Source organism: Mobula hypostoma, chromosome 9, assembly GCF_963921235.1.
Source record: "Mobula hypostoma chromosome 9, sMobHyp1.1, whole genome shotgun sequence".
NCBI classification, from domain to species: domain Eukaryota; kingdom Metazoa; phylum Chordata; class Chondrichthyes; order Myliobatiformes; family Myliobatidae; genus Mobula; species Mobula hypostoma.
Window position 1 is genome coordinate 133,431,782 of NC_086105.1, and position 14,008 is coordinate 133,445,789.

A 14,008-nucleotide genomic window follows, 5' to 3' on the forward strand; every position below is an offset into this window, starting at 1 on the left:
TTAGCTCCCTTTGCAATGAGCTTCATATGTGATGGCAATAACTAGCATGAAAGTTGTGCAAGGATGTAATTGTAGGGCTTTTACTTGGAAAAGTGCAGTTTAAAAACTTATCAGAATCAGAATCGCTTTATTGCCAGCATGTCAAGCATAACAGAATCAATCCAAGCATAAAATACAAGACAATACTGTAACAGAAAACACAATAGCAACCAGTAATTTACAAGACAATAGTGTAAACAACCAAAGTCAATCAACAATCAGCAGTATGGTCACATGCGCAAATGTCAATAATCAAGCTTTCAGTAAATAAATGTGAACATATGCACAGACTCAAAAATTATCAACAGACCAAGGAGAGCAGGAAAGACTTGTTGTTTAGGGACAGTTAGGGTATAACACCTGAATGTGTTTTGTTGAGAAGCTGGATGCTACTGCTTGGATACCTCTTGGAATTCGTGTTACTGCCTTGGCATTGCCACACTGGTGACCTAATTGAACAACAGGATGAAACCAAATGGACTTCAGCAGACAATTGAAGCCAAGGCTATTTAAACTCAATGGCCACTTTATTAGGTACACCTGTACGCCTGCTTATTAATGTAAATATATCATCAGCCAATCATGTAGCAATAACTCAATGCAAAAAGCATACAGTCATGGTCAAGAGGTTCGCTTGTTGTTCAGACCAAACATCAGAATGGGGAAGAAATATGATCTAAGTGGCTTTGACCATGGAATGATTGTTGGTGCTGTTTGAGTCACACAGCAACTGCTGATCTCTTGGGATTTTCACATGTAACATCATCTTGAGTTTGCAGAGAATTGAGCAAAATCAAAAAAAATCCAGCGAGTGGTGGTTCTATAGGTGCAAGTTCCTTGTTAATGAGAGAGATCAGAGGAGAATGGCCAGACTTGTTCAAGCTGACAGGCAGGTGACAGTAACTCAAATAACTACATGTTACCACAGTGTTGTGCAGGAGAGCATCTCTGAAAAGGAGATTCCTAATAAAATGCCCACTGAGTATATATCTAGTTGAAGGCTCATTTAGCATTGGTAATTCAGTGAGCTTTTGTTGTTTTTGTGTATTGCGAATTGCATTTTCAGTCCCACTTCTAAAGTGGGACTGAAAATAAATATACCTTGGTATAGTCAACATACCCAGTATTGCCCAACTGAAAGAAACAAGCAATTGTTTGAAGAAAAAGTTTCAATTAATCATCATAGCAAGGGTTGTTGCGATTGCAATTACCAGTTTTGACCATCATGATGATGAATGACTTTAGCTGGGTGGGCTGTATTTGTGAGATAATATAACCTTATTCTCTTGACTTAATTCTCTTCTGTTCCCAGACAGAAAACAGCACTGAAAATTTGTAGTTTCAGTTCTGTTCAAAAACCTTACACACACACACACACACACACACACACACACACACACACACACACAACTACACATACACACACATGCAGTATATACAGTATATGGCTAGAGTGTCTAAGACTTTTGCCCAGTACTGTATTTGTCAACATGGAGCAGCGAGCGAGTATATAAATCTGGTGGAAGTAAAGGATGTCGGGAATGTTGTGGGTGAAGCGCTGTGGTGGGATATGGGACATGTGGCAGAGAAGGAGTGCCAGGTGTGGGTGGTGGTGTGTGGTCATAGGAAGTCATTCCTGCCTGTGGCCATCAAATTTTGCAACTCCTCCTTTGGAGGGTCAGACACCCTGAGCCAATAGGCTGGTCCTGGACTTATTTCCTGGCATAATTTACATATTACTATTTAATTATTTATGGTGCATCTGTAACAAAAACCAACTTCCCTCGGGATCAGTAAAGTATGACTATGACTATATAACATATATTGTAAGTATATGCTTTGTATGAAGTTTGGTTGTATAGACTAACAGTTCATTCACAGAGTGTATTGACGTGTTCTCCAGCCAACAAGAACGTCAGAAGTGGTGGTGACAGTAAATATGAATCTGCACTAAATAACATTATGTGGGGCTGCAAGAAAGGCGATCTCTTAGCAGCCACTAGTCTGAAACATGCTTCATGTTTTATCTGTTAGTACTGCGTATTGAAGAAGTCTAGAGCTTAGAGGACAGGTTCCATAAACACAAAGGATTCTGCAAATTCTGGAAATCCAGAGGAACAAACACAAAATGCTGGAAGAATTCAGCAGGTCAGACAGCATCATGGAGAGGTCTTGCCAAAGGGTTTCAGCCCGAAACATCGACTGTACTCTTTTCTTAGACGCTGACTGGCCTGCTGAGTTCCTCTAGGATTTTGTGTGTGTTGCTCGGATTTTCAGCATCGGCAGATTTTTTCGGTTGTTTGTGTTAGGAATGATCAGTGGATGTTTTGGGCCAAGAGCCTTCATCAGGACTGATAATTTTTATCCTAAGTCATTAGAAATCAGAGAGGGAGATGGGCTCAAAGGTTCATTTATTAAAAAAGCACACTCCGAAATTCGTATTTTCCAGATAACCACGAAACAAAGAAGGAAGATGAAAGTCGTTCAGAGAGAAATATCAAACTCACTTCCCCCATACAAAAAAGAATGGTATCCCAATCACTTCCCTGCCCCCCGGCACACAGCCCCACCCCCACAAAAAACAGATCAGGAACATCGACTCACAAAATGAGCCCCTCCCCTGCACCAAAAAGCTAACAGAACATCAACCCCAAACACCCGCCCCTCGAACAACAAAATGGAAAAGAAACGGGTGATTAAAAAAACAGAGTATAAAAACCATGTCTGAAAAAAGCCCACAGTCTATAGATGCAATAGCCCAATCCACAAACACAGAACCATAATACCATCCTATGATATCACCGACATTCATCAAAAGAGAGGGACACTGCATAAGGCAGTGAGGCCACAGCGAGACACACAGTGATAGGCCGCTCGCAGACTCTTTCTTGGGCAGTGATCAAAAGGCAGGCAGTCAGTGCAGAGGCTCTCGCTCGTCTTCTGCATTTGCCTCGATGTCTCAATCTTCCTCAATGCTTTAATCTGCGATTAATGGACACTTTACATGGCAAAATGGAGTCAAACGTTGGCTTGCACCCCAACTCAAAATTTCTTTGCATCAAAGCTATCCGAGTACGTGTTCGCTTCCCGGAATCTTCTTGGAGACCGCAAAGTGCTGGATCACTGAAACATCTCCAAACAGTAAATTACAGGCTCGAACAGTCCCAGAAACAAATTCAAGGTGAAAAGCAGATTTCATTTGCTATCTGAAAGATGTCAGCCAAGAAAGCGTTGAATGCTGGCACCATCTTGACCAAATGGGGATTTGGAATAAAGAATCGGAGGAGACTGTGATCATTGCAATTTTGACGTTTTTGAAACCACTTTCTATGGTACAGATTACTCACTACTGCACAGAGAACATTCAGCCTTTCAGATACATTCAGACTCCATGGTGCATTGTCAAAGGATTGCCGAACAAAGAATATAGAACAGAACAGCATGAGAACAGGCCCTTCAGCCCACGATATCTGTGCCAGCCATGATACCAATTTAAACTGTACATCTGCTTGCACATATTTTATATTTCAATTCTCTGTCTGTTCCCGTGCCTGTCTAGATGCCTCTTAAATGTTACTATTTTATCTGCTTCCACCATCTCCCTGACAAAATATTCCAGGCATTCACTGCTCTCTGTTTCAAAAAAAACTTGCCGCATAAATGTTCTTTAAACTTTTCCCCACTAACCTTAAAGCTATGCCCACTGTTATTTGACATTTTCATCCTGAGAAAAATACTTGATTTACACCATCTATGCCTCTGATAATTTGATATGCTTTGACTACGTTGCTAAGTGAGGAGAGTTAGGCTCTGCATTGAGGTGTTTAGATCAGATGGTATTCAGCATCAATGCTTCAAGATTACTTTTAGGCAGAGTTTTGGAAAGTGTCCTGAAATGTTTGAGGATGCCTATACAGGTTACAAGTCCCATCCATATTCTTTTCAGGAGAGTTATGAAGCTAATCAACTGTACATGCCAACAATTTTCTATATCTATTGAAGAAGTAGAGTACTGTGCAAAACGAACCTGAAGGCACACATTCAGCAATTCAGACACAGCTTCTTCCCCTCTGCCACCCGATTTCTCAATGGACACTGAACCCATGAACACTACCTCAATACTCTTTTTATTTCTGTTATCTCGCACTACTTATTTTAACTTCACTATTTAATAAACATATATACCTAATGTAACTCCATTTATTTCATTATACTGCTTGCGTAATGTTAATGAATTTCATGACGTACGTATGCTGGAGACATTAAATCTGATTCTGATTCCTAGGCACATATGTATGGATAGGGCCACCTAAGACTTTTGGGCAGTATTGTATTTGTCAATGTGGAGCAGAGAGAGAGTTCGTACATCTGGCGGGAGCAAAGGATGTTGGGAATGACAAGGGTGGAGCGCTGCAGGAGGGGTGTGGGACAGGTGGCAGACAGAGAGTGCCAGGGGTGAGGGGGTGGTGCAAGAGCAGACACACCCAGCCCTGAGACACCAGGCAAGATAATTCGATTGCAAACAACTGGTTGACTCATCATTACAGAAAGTCTGTTTTTTTTTTCCCCCTCCCTCCCCTCTCCCTTTTCCTTTCTTAACCATGAGCCCCTCTCCCTGCCCCCTCCCCACTCTCAGTCCACAATAGAAACCCATATCAGAATCAGGTTTATCATCACTCACACGTCATGATTTTTTTTTGCAGCAGTAGTACAGTGCAGACGTCTTTTGCACGCTAGCTATATATATCTTATGTGCCTAAGACTTTTGCACAGTATTGTACGTGGAGGAAAAGATAAATAAATTAACATTGAGCAGAATTCAGCAAAAGGAAGTCAGGCTGAAGGGTCAATGCTAATTGTACTAGTTAAAAGTGGACCAGATACTTGAACATCTAGGGATTACAAACTGACACTGAACCAAGCATTTGATGACAAGTTGTGCTACTTGCCGGTTTCACAAAGTGCATGTGCAGAGTTGGCAGAAGCTAAAGTTTTAACCAAACTAGATCTGTAACACAAATATGCTCAGGTGACAGAGTCAGAGGTATTTAATGTTTAATGCTCTGCAGGAGCTTCTCACCTGCAGAAAACTATCTTAAATATTTAAATCATCTCCAATGATTTTTCAGGCTACAATGATGCCTAGATATGTTTATGTTACCAAAATGCGTATGATTAATCACAAAATAATCTTTAAATAAAAACAGGAGATTCTGCAGATGCTGGAAATCCAGAGCAATGCACATAAAATGCAGGAGGAACTCAGCAGGTCAGGCAGTATCTATGGAGGGGGTTCTACCACTGTCCCAATGAAGGTTCTCTGCCTGAAATGTTGACTCTTTATTCCTGTTCATAGATGCCGCCTGACTTGCTGTGTGTAAGAATCTTTGAATAGTCGAAGTGTTCATTTATCTATGTAAACACAACATAAAGCTGAAAAAAACCAAATGTCATCTGTGCAGAAGGACATAATTGATCTGGGATAAAACTACATGTAATGAGATTGTAACCAGCTAAAAAAGTAGTGGAAGCAACTATGAAGGCATAGCAAACTGAAACTAACTTCATATGTATCAATTCTAGGCATGGAAAAATAACCTAATCTGTCATTGGGAAAATGTCAGAAGCCATTATTAAAGATGTTACAGCAGGGCACTTAAAGAAACAAAGTCAACATTGTTTTGTGAAAGGGAAATTGTGTTCGACCAATCAATTCAAGTTCTTTGAAGAAGTACAAGTGCTGTTGATATAGGGTAACTTGTGGATGTTCTGGGCTGAGATTTCCAGAGAATATTTTTGATAAAGAGCCATCTGAGTGAACCAACCGAGGGAAATAAAATCTCAGAGTAGAAAATGGCATATTGTTGTGGGTGGAAGGTTGGCTCAGTGAAAGAATAGGATAAACGATGACGCATTCATTATTTTCCACAATATTCGCCATCTCCAATGAGTGCCCAGCACTAGGCACATCTTTCCCTCTTACCGTCTCTGCTTTCTGCAGTGATCGCTCCAACTCCCTTCACACCCATCTCCCTCCTTGCACTCATTTCTGCAACCATTCCAAATATTACACCCGCCCCTATTCCTTCCCCCTCACCACCAATCAGGGTTCTAAGTGGTCTTTCCAGGTGAGGCACTTCACCTGTGAGTCTGTTGGGGTTACCTGTTGTATCTGGTGGCCCTAGTGCAGCCTGTTCTACAGCGATGAGACCCGATACAGATCGGGGGATTGCTTGTTTGAGCACCTTCACTCCATCCACTGTTACAGCCAGGATCTCCTAGTGGGCCACCTACTTCAATTGCACTTCCTATTCTCACATTAACAGGTCTGTCCATGGCCTCTCTACTGCCATGATGAAACCAGATGGAGTTGGAGGAGCAACACTTCATATTCCGTCTTGGTAGTCTCCAACCTGACACCATCAGGATCGATTACTCTAACTTCTGATAACCACTGATTTTCTTGAATCCCTTTGTGTTCTCTCACTCAGGTGGCCTTCAAACCACTTCTCTTCGTGCCTCCCATCCTCACCATCTGCCCATTACCTCCCTCTGGTTTCCCACCCTCCCTTCATTCAATGGTCTACTGTCCTCACCTGCCATATTCCTTTCCCTGTTCTGCCTCTCACCTCCTAACTTCTCACGTCAATCCCTCTCATGCCCCCTTTCTCCTTCTCAACTGGACTCTCCTATTTTCTCCCACCTTGTGCTTCTTACCCCGACTATCTATTTTTATTCTAGCTTATTCCCCTTTCCGTTCCAGTCCTGATAAAGGATCTCAGCCTGAAACGCCAATTGTTCATTTAACTCCATGGAAGTGGCCTGAGTAGCTCCAGAATTTCGTGTGTGCTACAGAAGGATAATTGGGCTTTTTTTGTGGTGGGTAAGATGTATGAACAGCATTGGCCAGCACTATCCCTAATCAGATTATGTCCCTCCAAATACTCATAAATCCTGCCTCTCAGGACCTTCTCCAACAACTTGGCCACTACTGAAGTAAGACTCTCTGGTCTATAGTTTCCTGGGTTATCTGTACTCCCTTTCTTGAACAAGGGAACAACATCTGCAACCCTCCACTACTTCTCCCATCCCTATTCATGTGGAAAAGATCATCACCAGAGGCTCAGCAATCTCCTCCCTTGCTTCCCACAGTACCCTGGGTTATATCTCATCCGTCCCGGTGAAGGAGACATAGAATCAGAATCAAGTTTATTATGATAACTATCATTGACTTATACCATGAAATTGATTGATTTTGTAGCAGCAGTACAGAGCAAGACATAATTGTTGTGATGGCTGACTTCAACTTTCCTAATATTGACTGGCACCTCTGTAAAGTAAGGAGTTTGGATGGGGTGGAGTTTGTTAGGTTCTTTCAGGAAGGTTTCCTGACACACTATGTAGATAAGCCAATTAGAGGAGAGGCTGTACTTGATCTGGTATTGGGAAATGAACCTGGTCAGGTATCAAATCTCTTGGAGGGAGACCATTTTGGTGGTAGTGATTACAACTCTATCTCCTGTACCATAGCGCTGGAGAGGGATAGGAGCAGACAATTTGGGAAAACATTTAATTGGACTAGGGGGAAATATGATGCTATTAGGCAGAAACTTGGGAGCATGAATTGGGAAGAGATGTTCTCAGGGAAATGCACAGCAGAAATGTGTCAAATGTTCAGAGAACATTTGCATGGCATTCTGCATAGGTATGTTCCATTGAGACAGGGAAAGTGTTAAAGAACCTTGGTGTGCAAAGGATGTAGAAAATCTAGTTAAGAAGAAAAGAAAACTTATGAAAGGTTCAAGAAACTAATACTGTTAGAGCTCTAGAAAATTACAAGGTTGCCAGGAAGGAGCTTAAGAATGAGCTAGAAAGGGCCATGAGAAGGCCTTGGCGAGTAGGATTAAGGAAAACCCCAAGGAATTCTACAAGTATGTGAAGAGCAAGAGAATGAGCTGTGTGAGAATAGACCAATTATGTGTGATAGTGGAAACATGTGCATGGAGGTGAAGGAGGTAGCAGAGGTACTTAATGAATATTTTGCTTCAGTATTCACCAAGGAAAAGGACCTTGGCAATTGAGGAGATGACTTACAGTAGACTGAAATGCTTGAGCATGTAGACTTTAAGAAAAAGCTGGAGCTTTTGAAAAGCATTAAGTTAGATAAGTCACAGGCTACTGTGGGAAGCGAGGGAGGAATTTGCTGAACCTCTGGCATTGATCTTTGCATCACAAAATGGGACAGGAGAAGTATCAGAGGATTGGGGCGTTGCAAATATTGTTTACTTGTTCAAGGAAGGGTCTAGACATAACCCAGGAAATTATGGACTGGTTAGTCTTACTTCAGTAGTGGTCAAGTTATTGGAGAATGTCCTGAGAGGCAGGATTTATGAGCATTTGGAGAGACATAATCTGATTAGGGATAGTCAGCATGGCTTTGTCAAGGGCAGGTCATGTATTACAAGCCTGACTGAATTTTTTGAGTATGTAACAAAACACATTGATGAAGGTAGAGCAGTGGGTGTAGTGTATATGGACTTCAGTAGGGCATTTGATAAGGCTCATTTAGAAAGTAAGGAGGCATGGGATCCAAGGAGACCTTGCTTTGTGTATCCAGAATTGGCTTACCCACAGAAGGCAAAGGGTGGTTGTAGATGGTTCATATTCTGCATGGAGGTCGGTGACCAGTGGTGTTCCACAAGTATCTGTTCTGGGACCCTCCTTTTTGTGATTTTTATGAATGACCTGGATGAGGAAGTAGAAGGGTTGGTTAGTAAGTTTGCTGATGACACAAAAGCTGTGAGTGTTGTGGATAGTCTGGAGAGTTGTCAGAGTTTGCAGTGGGACATCGATAGGATGCAAAACTGGGCTGAGAAGTGGCAGATGGAGTTCAACCCAGGTAAGTGTGAAGTGGATCATTTTGGTAGGTAAAATTTGAAAACAAAATTTAGTATTAATGGTGAGACTCTTGGCAGTGTGGAGGATCAGAGGGATCTTGGGGTCCGTGTCCATAGGACACCTAAAGCTGCTGCGCAGGTTGACAGTGTTGTTAAGACAGCATATGGTGTGTTCGCATTCATCAACGGTGGGATTGACTTCAAGAACCATGAGGTAATGTTACGGCTATACAAGACTGTGGTCAGACCTCAATGGAGTACTGTGTTCAGTTCTGGTCACCTCACTACATAAAGGATGTGGATATTATAGAGAGAGTGCAGTGGAGATTTTCAAGGATGTTGCCTGGATTGGCGAGTCTGCCTTATGAAAATAGGTTGAGTGAACTTGGCCTTTTCTCCTTCAAGCGACGGAGGATGAGAGATGACCTGATAGAGGTGTATAAGATGATGAGAGGCATTGATTGTGTGGATAGTCAGAGGCTTTTTCCCAGGGCTGAAATGGCTAACATAAGGAGGCATGGTTTTAAGGTGCTTGTAAGTAGAAACAGATAGAGGTAGGTTTTTCACACAGAGAGCGGTGGGTATGGGGAATGCACTGCCATCGACGGTGGTAGAGATGGATACAATAGGGTCTTTTAAGAGACTCTTAGTTAGGTACATGGAGCTTAGAAAAATAGAGGGCTCTGGGGTAGGGAAATCCTAGGCAGTCTCTAGAGTAAGTTACATGGTTGGCATAACATTGTGGGCTGAAGGGTCCGTAATGCGCTGTAGATTTCTATCTTCTATAAAAAACTACCATAAGTTACAATACTTTTTTTATTAAGTGCAGAAAAAGGAATAGTGGTGGTGTGCTTGGACTGTTCAGAAATGTGGCAGTGAATGGGAAGAAGCTGTTCCTAAAACATTGAACATTGAGTACACGTCTTCAGACTCCTGTACCTCCTCCTAATGGCAATAATGAGGCTACAAGCAGATATTGATTGCTTAGGGCAGGGGTCTCCAACCTTTTTTGCAGTGCGGACCGGTTTCATGTTGACAATATTCTTGCGGACCGGCGGACCCCGGGGGGGGGGGTGCGGGATGGTTGCCAACGGACAAGAGTAGCAGTCAAATACGTTGTGTTTACCCAGAGAAAGACTACAATGACCATGAAGCCTTGCGCGGGCACCAGTGCGCATGCGTGTTTTGCGCATGCATGCTCCTGCCTATTATTTTTCCACAAATCATGTTTGGCGATTCTGTTCGGGGGGCGGGGAGGGGGTGTTAATCACGACTGGAATATCGGTGATAAGTGGCTAATACACTCAATTTCGTTTCTAAAAGGCTTTATCTAACGAATTTAATATTAAACACACAGTGCATTTTCCTCGCATGAATATAGCGATAAGTCAATTATCAAGGGAGGACAGGGGAGCTAAGTGTTGAACAAACTTCCAGTAGAAGTGTCAGAAGCAGGTTTGATATTATCATTTAAAGAAAAATTGAATGGGTATATGGACAGGAAAGTAAATGGAGGGTTATGGGCTGAGTGCAGGTCGGTGGGACGAGGTGAGAGTAGTGTTCGGCACGGACTAGAAGGACAGAGATGGCCTGTTTCCGTGCTGTAATTGTTATATGGTTATATAAGTCAATAGCATCATAACATTTTAAGTAACATTTGATATTAAACACAGCGCGTATTTTCCCCGTATGAACTTATAAAATCATTGCAACGCACCAATATCGCTGAATCAGTGGGAGCCCTGGGCTTGTTTTCCTGCAACAACACGGTCCTATCGAGGGGTGATGGGGGACAGCGATACTCGAATGGGATTCCTTATGTCCAGTCTAATCCGCAATTTAGTTTTTGTTACATTCATCTCAGAGATATGTTGGAAATGGACGCAACGATTTCGGTGCTTCTGTGGCTATCTCAGGATATTTAGCCTTGACTTTGATCCGGAATGCCGGCAGAGATGTTACGTCAAACAGACTTTTCAGCCCGCCGTCATTTGCAAGCTCGAGGAGTTCATCTCCTTCCCGCGCTGACATGGACGACGCGTGCGTTCAAGCTCAATAGTGGGTGTGACGGGGAATGAGGAAAGGTGCAGCTGACTCATATCGCCAAATCATATCGTTTCCTCGTGGCCCGGTAGCGCATGCTTGGTTGGGGACCGTTGGCTTAGGGGAGTGGAACAGCAATGGAACTTCTTGTTGGGAAATGAGAAGGTATTAATTTTGGTAGAAAAAATTAGAAGGAAAGCTTATTATCTATGAAAGTCCCTTGGTTTCCTTGGCTGCGTAAGTCTAGGGAAAGCACTCTCTGGTCCCGCCAAACTTGTGAGATTGAGATGGATCTCCCACACCAAACCCTGGTTTGTGTGGATGCTGTGTAATTTGCTACCCTATTACAAATTAGTGCCGTGAAATAACAGGCAGTACTCTGCATACGATTTATGGAATTATATTTATCAATCTTAACTAAAGGTTTAGTGAAGAAAAACAAAAAAGAAAAGGGCCTATTTAATTGAACAGTCAAATATGCACAATTTGGAGCTCATCTTGAACTTCTCTGTCACTCACTCTCAGGGCCCTCAGTCAGCGTGAAAGCACACACCACCTTCCAAACGTTGCTTGCAATCCATCTCGAACAAATGGGTTTCCCACAAAATCGTATCCTATGACCGGTTTTCCTTGCCAAACCAACAAAAAAAACCCCAAGACCAACCTTAGTGTCCCTCACCAAGAAAACCTCCCCCTAATTAGATGGCACACATTCCACATCATCCCTTGTCTTCAACAATAACCCAAACAGGCTGAAAGCAGAACAAGGACTGCTCTTACAGAACTGCTAAAGAAAATACCTGCAGCGTAACAGTAAAGATGTGTACCAGGACATTACATCTAAATAATGACCAATTACAGAATTCTGAGGTGCAGAGGAATCAAGATATCGTCATGAAAGTGTCATCATTTTCCAAAGCAATGGATGATGATATCTTCAGTGCTGGCCTTAGTAAATTAGCCCTTCTCCATTCATTGGGAATAAATATTCCTTATTACTTTAATGGAAAAAAAGAACTATTATTAGCCCGCTTCATTCTGATAGTTATTTTTATTATCAAAGCACATTTTTAGTTTTAAACTGAAGAAAACTTGGTGTAGTGAAGCAAAACAAAGTTGTAGCCCTCGTGTCTTTATTTTGCTATTTCAGGAATAATTATCCACAAAGGAAACATTCTCCTCTCAAAGTCCAATGCTACATCCCCGTCATGAGAGGTGGAAACGGTTAAGGCCGACCAAGAGGGCTCTGGTGAAGCTGTATAGGCCAATCCCCTGTACAGTGGATGCAATGATGAACTCTAACCATACCGTCAACTTCAGAGGACAATGGAGATGGGAGGTCATTGGTAACCTATGCTCCAATGGGAGCCAAGGGCCCAAGTAAAGTAAGTAGAGGAAACATCCATCACGAACATGGTTTCACATTAATCAAAGTAGTAGCACTTTATAATATAATGTATATCACATTAACAAATCTATGGTGAAATCCTGATCAGCTTACTTGCTTAAAACAAACCTCTTTACTTTCAATTCTATTCCTTATACAGTATTGTGATATTTGTCATCTGACATACCACTGCGGTAGAATTAGAGTTCTGTGAAGACATTAAATGATTTGCTGTTCACCCTGCAATTCACTGAGACAAGGCTCTCTTACATTTGAAGAGACTCAAAATAGGGAAAAAAACAAACCTGATTGTTTGGATGAGAGTGTGGTGGTTTCTCTCTTTGTGTAGTACTGCTGATTGACATAATTTTTGAACAGTCTAGCTCTCACATCAGTGGGCTGAATCATGCTGGAATGAGCTCAATTTACCACCCTCTGTACAAGGAGCACGAGGATGGGGGCTATACTCTAGAGAAGGGGTCCCAAACTTTTTTATGCCGTGGACTCCTATCATTAACTGAGGAGTCCATGAATTCCAGGTTAGGAACCCCTGCTATCGAGAGATGTAATTGTTCAGACTGGCAGGAAGAGGTGAAATGTTGCAGGGATTAAACTGCATAGAGTCACAGTCATAATGTCATAAACATTGACCTGTCCCCTAAAGCCCTCACTAATTTTTATAGATGCGCCGTAGAAAGCATCACAACCTGGTACGGAAGTTGTCCTGTCCAAGACCAGAAGAAGCTGCAGAAGATTGTGAACACAGCCCAGCACATCACACAAACCAATCTTCCGTCCTTGGACTCACTTTACACCACATGCTGTTGGAGCAGTGCTGCCAGGATAATCAAGGACATGACCCACCCAGCCAACACACTTTTCATTCCACTTCCCTCCGGAAGAAGGCTGAGGAGTTTGAAGACTCATACGGCCAGATTTGGGAACAGCTTCTTTCCAACTGTGATAAGGCTGCTGAACGGATCCTGACTCGGATCTGGGCCGTACCCTCCAAATATCCAGACCTGCCTCTTTTTTTTTGCATTACCTTACTTTCCCTTTTCTATTTTCTATTTATGATTTATAATTTAAATTTTTAATATTTACTATCGATTTGTACTCCAGGGAGCGTGAAGCGCATATTCAAATATCGCTGTGATGATTGTACGCTCTAGTATCAATTGTTTGGTGACAGTAAAGTATAAAGTTTAAGTATTAAAACCTATCAAGTGCTGAAAGGCCTACATAGAGTGGATGTGGAAAGGATATTTCCTATAGTAGTTGAGTCTAGGACCAGATGACACAACTTCAGAATAGAGGGATATCCATTTAGAATGGGGATGAGGAGAAATTTCTTTAGCCATTGAGTGGTGAATCTGTGGAATTCATTGGCACAGGTGGCTGTGGAGGCTGGGGCATTGGTTATGGTTAAGGTATAGGTTGATTGATTTTTGATAAGTCAGGGCACGAAAGGTTATGGGGAGAAGGCAGGAGAATGGGGATGAGTGGGAAAATGGATCAGCTATGGCCCATGTTGGAGCGAATGGCCTAATTCTGCTCCAATGTCTTATGATGATATAAATCACCGAAAAATGCTATTTGGTCCGGCTGGTTCATGCCGGCTAAAATTCATATCTAAGTTTTC